This window comes from Triticum dicoccoides, chromosome 3B (genome assembly GCF_002162155.2).
Source record: "Triticum dicoccoides isolate Atlit2015 ecotype Zavitan chromosome 3B, WEW_v2.0, whole genome shotgun sequence".
NCBI lineage: Eukaryota > Viridiplantae > Streptophyta > Magnoliopsida > Poales > Poaceae > Triticum > Triticum dicoccoides.
This window is the reverse complement of record NC_041385.1, coordinates 594,523,520-594,536,326: the sequence shown is the minus strand read 5'-3', so window position 1 is coordinate 594,536,326 and position 12,807 is coordinate 594,523,520.

Genomic DNA, 12,807 nt, shown 5'->3' with positions numbered 1-12,807 from the left:
GGTTGAAGCCGATGGTCGGTCAACAAAGTTTTGTACAATGCGGATCCGAGCATTAATGATGTAAAGTACCTAGATACATAGAGTCATTACACACAATTTGTGATTTTACTATGGATATCGATCCTTAATTCGGCCTCCCGTGCCCACATTAAGGCTCGGGGTCTACTAGGCTTCAGGCTTATTATTTACAAATATTGAAAGGGGTACATCGATCCCCTGATCTGATGTTGCCACCCGACCAGTGTCTCGGGGGCTACTGCATTGGCAATGCAATGCAGAAAATCTAAAGTGCAATATAGTTTTTGAGGAGATTATTATCCTTAGGTTCGTCGGCCGCACCCAACCTGAGTCTCGAGGACTTTGCACACCGCATTTCTATTCCTATGTATGATGCCGAGCTAGGAGTTGATCCTCAGGGCGATTTCGCGCATCGACCTGAGTCTCAGGGGCTACTAGGATCAACGGTTTCATGTTTTCCTTTAGGTGCATCTCGGGCTTTAGACCGACGCACACACCTTGTGGGCTACTGGCTATATATCTCGACAGAGAATAAATTGCACCACCTCGGAAGCAGTCCGGCATAAAACTCGGGCGCTAGTGGCTGGCTCCATAGAGGGCATTCCCGGCATTAAGCTGTTGGAGATATGCCCTAGAGGCAATCATGTATGATGATATTTCCTATGTGTTTATGAATAAAGATAGTCCTTGGACATTATCAATGATGTGTATCAGCAAGTACGTGACTTGTTTGTGGTACTATGTATTGTATGATGACTGTCCTAAAAGGTCCCTAGTCGAAAGGGCTGTGTGGACGCGCAGCCAACTAGACTAGAATATGACACGGTCGATGGCTTGGTCTCACTAGCCATGGAGCATTGGATGCTAACCAGATAATATGGACTTGGAAAGGTCTGGTCGGATTCTACGTAGTCGGATCCGAGCCGAGATAAGGTCCGAGTTGGACAGACCCAACTATGAGACGCAACAATATGTCATCTGTGAGTCTCTAGTACAACATACGTTCTATGTCGTAAGATCTAAGCTAACGCATGTACTCTGGATGGTGACAGACTTGCTTTGGGCCGACCAAACGCTACTCCGTGACTGGGTAGTTACAAAGGTAGGTTTCAGGCTTGTCTAGTCCCATGCTGTGAGGCATGGTCGAGCAAGATGGGATTTGCTCCGATTAGGAGAGATATACTCTGGGCCCCTTGTGTGATCCAACCAGGATAAGCATGGCCATGCAACAAGGATTATGAGATAATCCGGATAGTGGTCGGTATCACTGGAACGAGAAAGAGGTCGGGCTAGCACAAGGATGTCAGTTTCGCCTTGATCCCGACAACATATATCGTGTGGCAAAGGGAACAGAAGTGTGACATGTTGTACAGGTTCGCCTAACCAGCTTCATAGTCTGCTTGGTTGTCGACACGCCTTGCTAGAGGCCGCTACCAACCATGCAGGTCAGAGGTGATCCGAACTGTGACCAAGCCGACTTGAACCTAAGGGGTCGCATGCTTAAGGGAAGGAACATATGAGGTCGGATCCAACAACACTGGTTGGATGTGATCCGAGCTGTATTCGGATTGTGGCTGAGTAGACTTATGGGCTTTAGGGTCCGTGCGAGGCCCAAGTGTTGAGCCCTCGACAGACACCTATATAAAGTGGAGGTGCGGCGCACTTATTTGGTTGATCGCTTCGGCGCTATGACTAGGGTTTGCATGTGTTGCGAATAGCCACCTCCACTTGCCGCCGAATGTGTGATCGGACCTAGGAGTCCGCCGCACGGTGTTCCTCCTGCACGCGCGGATACCGTTAGAGGCGGTGCACTTGCGCCACTCCGGCGAACTTGTACGTGGGATCGGACGACCGGCTGTTCGAGGGAGATCGAACGAGGAGGAGACGATCCACGCGGACGCGCTGCCCCAACTCTTCTTCCACTGCACGGCACTGCGCGTCTAGTGGTAACAAACTGTGATCCATCTCCCGCAGCATGTTCCTGTTGTTCTGCGCGTAGGAAAATTTTAAATTGCAGTCAACGCACCCTACCGTAGATCCCAACAGTGGTATCAGAGCCTCTGCTATAGGATTTGGATTCAGATCGTATGCATATTGGATATGCGGAGGCGGCATATGAGATCTGTTGTCGTTGATGAGTTCGGCTGTGTGCACGGTTGATGAGATCAATTGCACATGGGGATGAAAAGGCTGTGTTTTCTGATGATCGGAGTCGATGAGGTCATGACACAACCTACCCCTACCGGTCGGTATCCACCATCGGGGTTAACAGTGAAACGTAAACCCGAATCCGACTCGCGATGATCGGACTCGTGATTTCCGAAAACGTCTGGCGCTGCCCGCACCCGCGAGGGGTGCTGCCCCTTCGAACCCCGCCCGCTAACCGGCTAGCGGGACCGCCGTGTGCGTAGCACCGTGTATTTCGTACCCGACACACAAACCGATAGAATGCGATTCTATGCATAACTTTGTTTTGCAGGTTTGATGTGAATAGTATGGCTCATGTGTATGTGATGCATGTGTGTAATTTATACATGGCCTGTGTGTCATGTTTGTCAGCCGGCATGAGCCAAAGTGCTGTCATTATATTGTATAACGACCTGCGTGTCGACTTGTGACTCTATGTAAAATTCATTACTAGTTGTAGTAGTTGGATAATAGAGATCAGGTTGGTGGCTTGGCGTCCCGGCGTGACAAACAAGATGGAGTTCATAGATGGTCACCAGAGTCGGAGCCGACCTGGAAGAACGTCCATGAAGGAGCCATACTATTTCACAATATATGTTTATATGTGATTATTATGCTTCGTTGATTCTATGCATGTTAGAATGGTAGAATGATCCCTCATGAATATCAAGCGAATTGCCATCCCTGATGTTGCACCTTCGCATGTCAAGTAACTCTAGTAGTGGGCTCTTAAAATTGAGGTGCTGCTGGGTGTCCTTGAACTGAAGGGTTCGTGTCGGACACGGACATGCACTGCATCAGGTTAACTTGACAAGGCTATCAAAACAGTTTTGGGCCTTGTGGCAAAGAAGGTTGGGAGCCGGGGTATGAGATACCTTCCCGACCGACAGAAGTCGTATAGAGATATGATTAGCAAGGAGTTGCTTACCGGATAGGTATGTTGGCTAGCAGTGATGCTAAAGCTCACTATTCGCATGCGCTAGTCGGATCCTGAATCACAGAGAGTTTGCGGAGGAATGCTGACTTCAATGGGAGTATTTTTTTAGGCGAATTACTCTACATAAACACATTGCTTTGTGATTGCATATTTTCTGTTGTAGATCAATGGCACCACCTGCTCAACCCAACTTTGCATTGAAATCAATTCTGGAAAAGGATAAACTGAATGGAACAAACTTTACCACCTAGTATAGAAATCTGAGAATTGTTCTCAAGCACGAGAAAAAGGAACATGTTCTAGAGGATCCACTTCTAGAGGAACCTACTGATAATGCTAATGCCACCACTAAGAATGCCTACCAGAAACTCGTTGATGAATCAACGGAGATCAGCTGTCTGATGCTGGCTTGTATGGAGCCCGATTTGCAACAGCATTTCAAAAATGTTGAGGCTTACGATATGATCGAGAGTCTCAAGAGCATGTTTCAGACACAGGCTAGGACCGAAAGGTTGAACGTCTGGCGATCCTTGATGGATTGCAAGATGAAGGAAGGTGATCCATTGAGCCAGCATGTGATCAAGATGACCGGATATGTGCAAGCTTTGGATCGTTTGGGATTCCCGCTCTTGGATGAGCTTGCTACAGATATAGTTCTGGGTTCTCTTCCGCCCAGCATGGGACGTTCATCTCGAACTATCATATGCATGGCATGGATAAGAAGCTCACTGAATTGCATGGGATGCTCAAGGTGGCAGAGCAAGATATTAAGAAAGGCACGCATCAAGTGTTGATGGTGCAGAAATCGGCTAAGTTCAAGAAGAGTTGGTCCAAGAAGAAGGCTAAGGCAAAGGGCATGGAGATGGTAACTTCTGCCGCTGCGCCAAAGTCTGGGCCAGACTCAAAGTCCGTTTTCTTTCATTGCAAGTAAACTGGTCACTGGAAGAGGAACTGTAGCAAGTGGCTTGCAAAGCATGGCAAGCAGTCCGGAAATGTTTCTTCAAGCAAAGGTACACTTGTTGCATATGTTATAGACATTTACCTTGCTGACATACCTAGTAGCTCTTGGGTATTTGATACCGGATCGGTTGTTCATATTTGCAACTCGATGCAGGGGCTGGTAAGAACTAGGCGTGTTGCACAAGGGGAGATTGACATCAGGGTCGGCAACAAAGCAAGAGTTGCTGCGTTGGAGGTCGGCACGATGCAGCTCTAGCTTCCTTCCGGATTCATTATGGAATTAAATAATTGTTATTACATTCATGCACTTAGTCGAAACATTATTTCTGCCTCATGTTTGATGAGTCAAGGTTATGAATTCAATTTAAGGGACAATGGTTGTTCGATATTTTTGAATGGTATGTTCCATGGCTATGCACCCATTGTTGATGGGCTATTTATATTGAATCTAGAACAGGAACCGGTCTATAACGTGAATGTCAAGAGGCATAGGCCTAATGAGATAAATCCAACATACTTCTGGCATTGCCGGCTTGGACACATTAGTCTAAAACGCATGAAGAAGCTCCATGATGATGGGCTCTTAACTTTGTCTGACTTTGGGTTGTTCGATACATGTGAATCATGCTTGCTCGGCAATATGACTAAGTCTCCTTTCGCAAAGAGTTGCGAGAGGGCGTCCGAGCTGTTGGAACTTCTACATAGTGATGTGTGTGGTCCAATGAGCACAACTGCTAGAGGTGGCTATCAGTACTTCGTGACTTTTATCGACGACTTGAGTAGATATGGATATATCTGTTTGATGAGGCACAAGTCGGAAACTTTTGAAAAGTTCAAAGAGTTTCAGAACGAGGTTGAGAATCAGCTCGGCAAGACTATAAAGCTTCTGCGATCTGATCGTGGAGGTGAGTACATGAGCCAGGAGTTTGATGATCATCTGAAAAGTTGAGGTATAGTACCTCAGCTCACACCTCCGGGTACGCCACAGAGAAACGGCATGTCGGAACGGAGGAATAGGACCTTGTTGGACATGGTCCGGTCTATGATGAGCAAATTGGATTTACCCTTGTCATTTGGGGGATACGCTCTATAAACTGCAGCTTTCACACTTAATAGGGTACCATCAAAATCCGTAGACAAGACACCACATGAGATGTGCACCGGGAAGAGTCCCAGTTTGTCTTTTCTAAATTGGGTTGTGAAGCATTTGTCAAGTGACTTATGTCAGACAAGCTTACACCTAAATCAGATAAGTGCATATTCGTGGGATATCCGAGGGAAACCTTGGGATATAGCTTCTACAACCGGGAAGAGAACAAAGTGTTTGTTGCTCGGAACGGGGTTTTCCTTGAGAAAGAGTTTCTCAGTCGGGAGGCCAATGGGAGGACGGTCCGACTCGAAGAAATTCGAGGACCACTCGGGGACGGCTTGGCTGGTGATGAGATCATACCGGAGTCGGTCAAGGAACCCATAGTGGAAGCGGCACCGGAACCATGGAGGTCGAAAAGATTGCGCAGAGTGCGTGATGTATTGTTGCTAGAAAGCGATGAGCCGGCCACGTATGCGGAAGCAATGGTGAGCCCAGATTCCAAGGCATGGCTGGAAGCCATGAGATCCTAGTTAAAGTCCATGGATGAGAATCAAGTCTGGGACTTGGTTGATCCGCCACCTGGCGTAACTGCCATTGGTTGCAAATGGGTCTTTAAGAAGAAAACCGATGTGGATGGAAATGTTCAGATCCACAAAGCTCGGCTTGTCGCTAAAGATTATGGACAAGTTCAAGGAATTGACTACAACGAGACTTACTCACCGGTAGCGATGCTGAAGTCAGTGAGGATCATACTAGCTATAGCTGCATATTTCAATTACGAGATATGGCAGATGGATGTCAAAACAGCTTTCCTTCACGGAAATTTAACCGAGGACATGTATATGATACAACCCGAGGGTTTTGTCGATCCGACTAGCACTAGTAAGGTATGCAAGCTCAAGAGATCCGTTTATGGGTTGAAGCAAGCATCTCGGAGTTGGAACATTCGTTTTGATGAGGTCATCACTGGTCTCGGTTTCATCAAAAGTGAAGAGGACGCTTGTTTATACAAGAAGTTAAGTGGGAGCTCGATAGTGTTTTTGATCTTGTATGTGGATGACATACTACTGATTGAAAATGATGTTTCGATGTTGAACTCGGTCAAGGAATCATTGAATGGCAAGTTTTCGATGAAAGACCTTGGTGAGGCCGTCTATATTTTAGGCATTAAGATCTATAGAGATAGATCGAGGAGGATGATCGGCTTAAGCCAGAGCACGTACATAGGTAAAGTGTTGAAGCGATTCAACATGAGTGAGGCGAAGAAAGGGTTCTTGCCACTCTCACATGGTATAAGGCTAAGCGAGACTCAGAGTCCTTCGACATCTGATGAGCAAAGCAGGATGAGTAGGATTCTGTATGCCTCGGCAATCGGATCCATCATGTGTGCCATGATATGTACAAGGCCTAATGTTGCTTTTGCAATAAGCATAACAAGTAGATACCAGGCCAACCCAGGTGAGAGTCACTGGGCAGTGGTAAAGACTATTTTGAAGTACCTGAAAAGGACTAAAGAGATGTTCTAGTTTATGGAGGTGAGGAAGAGCTCGTCGTAAGGGGTTACGCCGATGCTAGCTTCCAAACTGACAGAGATGATTGTCGATCACAGTCCGGATTCGTGTACGTAATGAACGAAGGAGCAGTGAGCTAGATGAGTTCCAAGCAATATACGGTGGACGATTCTACCATAGAAGCCGAATACATTGCGGCTTGTGAAGCTGCAAAGGAAGGTGTTTGGATCCGGCATTTTCTGGATGATCTTGGTATTTTCCCAGCCTCGGTAAAACCGTTCGACCTTTATTGTGATAATTCTGGTGCCATCACACAAGCTAAGGAGCCAAGGAATCACCACAAGGTCAGACACATAGATCGGAAATATAACCTGATATGAAAGATCGTAAAGAATGGTGATGTATACATATGAAAAATTCACACGGATGCAAATGTTGCAGATCCGTTGACTAAGCCGCTTCCACAACCCAAGCATGATTTGATTGACTCTAGTGCAAGTGGGAGACTGTTGGAGATATGCCCTAGAGGCAATCATGTATGATGATATTTCCTATGTGTTTATGAATAAAGATAGTCCTTGGACATTATCAATGATGTGTATCAGCAAGTACATGACTTGTTTGTGGGACTATGCATTGTATGATGACTGTCCTAAAAGGTCCCTAGTCGAAAGGGCTGTGTGGACGCGCAGCCAACTAGACTAGCATATGACACGGTCGATGGCTTGGTCTCACTAGCCATGGAGCATTGGATGCTAACCAGATAATATGGACTTGGAAAGGTCTGGTCGGATTCTACGTAGTCGGATCCGAGCCAAGATAAGGTCCGAGTTGGACAGACCCAGCTATGAGACGCAGCGATATGTCATCCATGAGTCTCTAGTACAACATACATTCTATGTCGTAAGACCTGAGCTGACGCATGTACTCGGGATGGTGACAGACCTGCTTTGGGCCGACCAAACGCTACTCCGTGACTGGGTAGTTACAAAGGTAGGTTTCGGGCTTGTCTAGTCCCATGCTGCGAGGCATGGTCAAGCAAGATGGGATTTGCCCCTCCGATTAGGAGAGATATACTTTGGGCCCCTCGTGTGATCCGACCAGGATAAGCATGGCCATGTGACAAGGATTATGAGATAATCCGGATAGTGGTTGGTATCACTAGAACGCGAAAGAGGTCGGGCTAGCACAAGGATGAGAGTCTCACCTTGAGCCCGACAACATATATCATGTGGCAAAGGGAACAGAAGTGTGACACTTTGTACAGGTTCGCCTAACCAGCTTCACAGTCTGCTTGGTGGTTGACACACCTTGCTAGAGGCCGCTACCAACCGTGCAGGTCGGAGGTGATCCAAATTGTGACCAAGCCGACTTTAACCTAAGAGGTCGCGCGCTTAAGGGAAGGAACCTATGAGGATGGATCCGAGGACACTGGTTGGATGTGATCCGAGCTGTCTTCGGATTGTGGCTGAGTAGACTTATGGGCTTTAGGGTCCGTGCGAGGCCCAAGTGTTGAGACCGCGACGGACGCCTATATAAAGTGGAGGTGCGGCGCACTTATTCGGTTGATCACTTCGGCGCTATGACTAGGGTTTGCATTTGTTGCGAATAGCCACCTCCACTTTCCGCAACTGTGTGATCGGACCTAGCAGTCCGCCGCACGATGTTCCTCCTGGACGCGCGAATACCGTTAGAGGCGGTGCACTTGCGCCGCTCCGGTTAACTTGTACGTGGGATCGGACGACCGGCTATTCGAGGGAGATCGGACGAGGAGGAGACGATCCACGCGGACGTGCTACCCCAACTCTTCTTCCGCTGCACGGCACTGCGCGTCTAGTGGTAACGAACTGTGATCCATCTCCCGTAGCATGTTCCTGTTGTTCTGCGCATACGAAAATTTTAAATTGCAGTCAACGCACCCTACCGTAGATCCCAACATAAGCTCGACTAAACTCCTTCAACTTTTTTGAACCAAGATTATCTATGACATCTCGGATACAGTCCGGCATTGGAGCTCGGATACAGTCCGGTGTTGGAGCTCGGATACAATCCGGTATTGGAGCTTGGACATAGTCCGGTGTTGAAGCTCGTAAGGAGTCCGGTGTTGGTGCTTTGCTGCAAAAGATACCTCGAATGCAATCCAGCGTTGGAGCTCGGATGCAAGAGGACGCTGCCGCCCGGGAATAACTTCAAACCCGAGGTGTGGCATAATAATAACAAGGCATTGATAAAGGCTGGAAACTTAAAGGGCCTCCTCGGATACCCGACATGTAAACTCTTCGGATTTACTTCGTGATCCTCAAGATCGAAGATGAGAAGATTTGTTGAACCAGTTTTCAAGACTGACGACCGAAGATGAAGGAGAGTTCAGAAGAATCGAGGAGCGTCCCGAACTTGAAAACCGGTTTAGGGGGCTACTGACGGTGTCTTGGACTAGGGGGTACTCACCAAGTCGTCTCCCGATTAGTTAGAATGGGCCGAGGACCCCCATGGCCGTATACTCATGGGCCAGTTCGGACAGTTGCCGCATACAAGGAAGATTCCCCAAGACTTGGCGATCAAGACAAGGACTCCTCCCCACCGGCGTATTCGGCTAGGACTCTTGTTATCCTTGGCCTCTGGTACATTATATAAACCGAGGCCAGGCTAGTCGATAGATTATGACATTACTCATCATACCTCTAGGGTTTAGACCACAACATATGATCTTGGGGTAGATCAACTCTTGTAACCCCTATACTCATTAAAGTCAATCAAGTAGCATGTAGGGTATTATATCATCAAGAGAGCCCGAAGCTGGGTAAAATCTCGTGTTCATGTTACCATTGATCCTAAGACGCACAGCTTGGGACCCCCTACCCGAGATCCGCCGGTTTTGACACCGACAGTCGGCGATGTCGTTATCCACTCGAGGAACGTGCTCTGCCTGTATACCATCAAAACACTCCTCCAGCTTACTCACCTCATCCACGTAGGCCTCCATCAACGGGCTTTGATAATCCTTGTTAACTGGCGTGACGACAAGCTGTGAGTCACCCCTGACGATGAGCTTCTTGATCCTGAGGTCTACCGCGATCCTGAGACCGGCAAGCAATCCCTCGTACTCAGCAGTGTTGTTCTTTGACATCTCCCGAGGAAAGTACATCTGGATTACATACTTGAGGCGCTCTCCGATGGGTGCGATGAGCAGCACACCGGCACCGGTGCCTTGCAGCAAAAAAGCCCCGTCAAAGTACATAATCCAGTTGCGACTCATTTCCTTGCCGGGAAGAGTGGTCTCTTGGACCTCTTCGTCGGGCGTCGAGGTCCATTCCGCAATAAACTCCGCCAAGACTCTGCTCTGGATCGTCAAGGTACTTTCAAACTTCAAACCAAAACTTGACAGCTCCAAGGCCCATTCCACAATCCTCCCCATTGCATTTGGGTTATGCAGTATCCATTGCAATGGGAGGCGGGTGACAACGGTGATCTCGTGCACTTGGAAGTAATGACGCAGCTTCCTCGAGTCCATAAGAAGGCCGAAGAGCAATTTCTGCACACCGGAATACCTTGACCTATCCCCCCTGCAAGAGGGAGGTGACAAAGTAGACAGGGTGCTGCATCATCTTGTTCTTCTGCACCTCTTCACTTGGTTGCGTAGGCCCTGTCTTGCTGGCGTTAGACTATGCCGAGTGCCCTGCCCTGCCAGGACCAGACCCTGCTAGGAGGAGCCCTGGCTCGCCATCTGCCAAGCCCGCCATTGCTACTGTCCCTTCATCGACCTCCCTCTGCGCCACTAGTGCGGCACTAACTACTTGATTCGTTGCCGCTAGATATAGTAGCAACGGCCCTTGTGGTCTAGGCGCGACCAGTATCGACATGGAGGAGAGGTAATTCTTCAAATCCAGCAGCGCTGCCTCGGCCTCTGGGGTCCACTCCATTGTGCCCGCCTTTTTCAAGATTTTGAAAAAGGGAAGGGCACGCTCAGTAGACTTGGAGATGAATCTGCTCATGGCGGCAATGCAGCTAGTGAGCCGACGCACATCCTTGATACACCTAGGTGCCTCAATCTGCTCGATGGCCTTGATCTTGTCGGGATTCACCTCAATCCCACGCTGTGACACAAAGAACCCGAGAAGCTTGCTGGACAGAATGCCGAAGACACACTTCTCAGGGTTCAGCTTGAGGTTGATCTTGCGTAGATTTGTAAACGTCTCTTCCAAATCTTGCACAAGTGTTGCCTTGTCCTTGGTTTTGACCACTATGTCATCCATATAAACTTCCATATTTCTATGTAGCTGGGGCTCAAAACTAATTTGTACTCCTCTTGCGAAGGTCGAGCCAGCACTCTTCAACCCAAAAGGCATCCGTAAAAAGCAATACGTACCACATGGGGTGATGAATGTTGTCTTCTCTTCATCTTCTCTTGTCATGAAGATCTGATGATATTCTGAGTAGGCGTCGAGGAAGGACAACAGGTCACACCCAGACATGGAGTCAACAATCTGGTCAATGCGTGGCAATGGGAAAGGGTCTTTTGGACAAGCTTTATTGATATCCTTGTAATCAATACACAGCCTCCACATCCCATTTGCCTTGTGCACTACCACCGGATTGGCCAACCACGTCGGATGGAGTACTCCTCTTACCAAGCCTGCCGCTTCTAGCTTTCTGATCTCTTCCGTGATGAACTCCTGCCTCTCCAGAGCTTACTTCCTGACCTTCTTCTTGACGGGCCGCGCATGAGGATAGACATCAAGACAGCAAGATGGTGCTCAATCACCTCCCTGGGAACACCGGGGATGTTGGAAGCTTGCCATGCAAATACATCGACATTCGCCCACAGAAAAGTGACAAGCTCACCTTCCTATTTGTTATCGAGGGTGGAGCTTATGGTGAAAGCCCCTCCCATGCCATCCTCCTTGGCGAACACCTTCTTGGTCTTTGGTGGTGCAGCTGTGGATTTCTTGCTCTTGCCGGTGGAGCTCTTTGGCACGTCCTCGACGGGAGCACAACACTCCGAGGAGGTGTACTTGCCAGAGTGGGTGCGAGAGGTCTTGCCGGTTCCCTTCTCTCCTCGGGCTTCAGCGGCAGGAGCAAGTGCCTTGGCGGCAATCGCTGCAACTGCTTGCCGGTAGAGTTGATCAGCGCAAATCAGCGAGTCTTTCTTGTCGGAGGGGACAGTGATGATGGTCATCGGCCGAGGCATCTTTAGCGTGTTGTAGGCGTAATGTGACGCTGCCATGAACTTGGCTAGTGCCGGGTAGCCGAGGATCCTGTTGTAGGGCAAGGGGATCTCGGCCACATCAAAGACAATCCTCTCCGTCCTGTGGTTCAACTCGCTTCCAAATGTCACGGGCAGCGTGACCTTACCCTTCGGCTGGCTTCTTCCCGGGTTGACCCCTTGAAACGTGCCCGTCTCTTCGAGGTCTCCATCAGGAATCTGCAGCCTTTTGATCACAATAGGCGAGATCAAGTTCAGACCGGCCCTGCCATCGACTAGCATATTCGTCACCTTGAGGTCGCATATCGTTGGTGAAACCAACAATGCCAAACACCCAACCGCTGTTGTGTGGTCAGGGTGGTCCTCGGTGTAAAAAATGATAGGCGTGTTGGACCACTTCAGTGGCTTCTAAGCTTTGACTGATGGCTCTGTCGCTGCAAGCTCACACGCCCACTGCTTGAGCTGGAGGTGGGAGGTGTGCAGCGAGGCTTCATCGTTGATGCACATGGCCTCCGTAGCTTTTTGAAACTCATGGTCGCCGGACTCGTTGTCCTCGTCATGATCATCGTCTACATGCTTCTTGTCACGGCCCCGGGCGGGCCTCTCTTGCTGGCTATCCTTGCCGGGCAGCCTCCTTGGTCGCCACGCTCCTTGTCGGACCCTCTGGCACCGTCCTGGCCTTTCTCCTTGTCCCGCCTCTCGTACTCAGCTTTTTTGCTTCTAAACGAGCAGCTCAACTTGTCGGCAGTTCTGGAGGTCGTGGTCCTTGGTGCAGTGGATCTTGCAGTACTGCTTTTTGGAGCTTCCCGGCTTGTCGGCAGCTGCCAAGGCCTGGCAAGCGGCACACCCGGCAACTTCCTTGCCGGTTTCACTTGCCTTGGCCTTCTTGGCAGCGCCTGTG